The following is a 1,720-nucleotide window of genomic DNA, read 5'->3' on the forward strand; positions in this document are numbered from 1 at the left end:
AGGTGGCAGAGGGTATTCAGTCAGCCGCAGCCACCAAAACACCTAGAAGATCTAAAGTTAGTAGCGCCAATCAATCAGTGGGCGATGAATCACCTGCCCGGGAGACGCTATCACTAGGCTCATCGGACTCTGAAGAGCCCTCAGAATATTTATTTGATTTTCAATATATTGAATCATTTGTCACAGCCGTGAGAGACACCATTGACTGGGGGCTCCATAGCTCAGGGGTTAGAGCACTGGTCTTGTAAACCAGGGGTCGCAAGTTCAGATCTCGCTGGGGCCTCCATCAGAAGCAGACCTTTGGGACTCCCCATTGGGCATAGATGTGGCCTTACAGCGCCTGGCCCGACAGGTCGCATTGCCATTGCAAGACCCAATGGACAGACGTGCAGACACAGACCTAAAAAAGGTCTACTCAGCTGCAGGTGCAGCGTGCCGCCCGGTTATTGCCCTAACCTCAGTCTCCAGAGCACTCAAGGTCTGGACCACGAGAACCCAAGCAGCCCTAAAAGCAGATACAGGGTCAGAATCAGTCATACAGACAATGGAGGAATTCGATCTTGCCGCCGATTTCATAGCGGAAGCCTCTATGGACCTGACAAAGTTACTCGCAAAAATCATGGCTTTTGCAGTGACGGCAAAGAGGGCCCTCTGGTTGCGACATTGGGGAGCAGACAGCACCTCAAAACTGAGTCTCTGCAATATTCCGTTTAATGGCAAGGTGCTGTTCGGAAAGACCCTAGAAGAAGCTATTAGTCGAGCTACAGGGGGAAAGTCGGGTCTAATGCCACAGAGACCTAGGAAGACACAGCAGGCCACCCAGCCAGCCCAACCAGACTACAAAAAGGTGTATGACGCCAGGTCATACAGGCCAGGACGGGAATATACAAGGCCCTACTGGAAAAATCCACAAGATTCTTTCCTGCAGAAGGTAAAGTCTAGAGCGGCACAGACCGCGAAAAAACCCGAAAAATCTTTTTGACGGGTTAACCGCCCATCCCCCCCCCCAGGTGGGCGCCAGGTTAATGTCCTTCAGGGAAGTATGGGCGGAAGAGGTCAAGGACCAGTGGGTCCGCAAGACGGTCAGATACGGTTCCAAAATATCCTTTCAGAAGAAACCACCCTATACGGTGGTCCACACAAAATAACCGACAGATCAGAGGAAACGGAACTGCTTACAAGAATATTTAGACGGCTTACAGCAAAAGATTGCAATTTCGCCGGTGCCCCTATCCCAACAAGGAAAAGGGGTATACTCTCCAATCTTTCTAGTTCCCAAACCATCGGGGGATCTCAAACCAGTTCTGGACCTGAGAATTCTAAACCACTTCATAGAACCCAAGACGTTCAAGATGGAGTCTGTATTTACAATAATCTCTGTGTTGCAACCAGGAGACTGGTTGATATCAGTCGATCTAACAGATGCATATTTGCACGTCCCAATCAATGAGAGCCACCAAAGATATCTAAGATTCTTGGTAGGGGAAGATCACTTCCAGTTCAGGTGTCTGCCGTTCGGCATCAACACAGCTCCGCGAGTGTTTTCCAAAATCTTACTAGCCGTTATTGCCATCATTCGCCTGAAAGGCATAAAAATATTTCACTACCTAGACGACATCCTGGTAGTAGCACATTCGAGCGGAGAACTGGCGTCTCAACGCGACATGGTTCTAGAAATCCTATCAAAATTTGGCCGGATCATCAACAGGCAAAAGAGCCA

General features: G+C 49.4%; 1 non-coding gene across 1 annotated transcript; it reads left to right on the top strand.

Annotated features, from left to right (window-relative positions):
- The first annotated feature begins 210 nt into the window (after nucleotides 1-210).
- Nucleotides 211-283, top strand: TRNAT-UGU. Its single transcript has one exon. It is a non-coding gene; the product is annotated as a tRNA-Thr (tRNA).
- The last annotated feature ends 1,437 nt before the right edge of the window (nucleotides 284-1,720 follow it).

This window comes from Rana temporaria, chromosome 2, assembly GCF_905171775.1.
Source record: "Rana temporaria chromosome 2, aRanTem1.1, whole genome shotgun sequence".
Taxonomy (NCBI): Eukaryota; Metazoa; Chordata; class Amphibia; order Anura; family Ranidae; genus Rana; species Rana temporaria.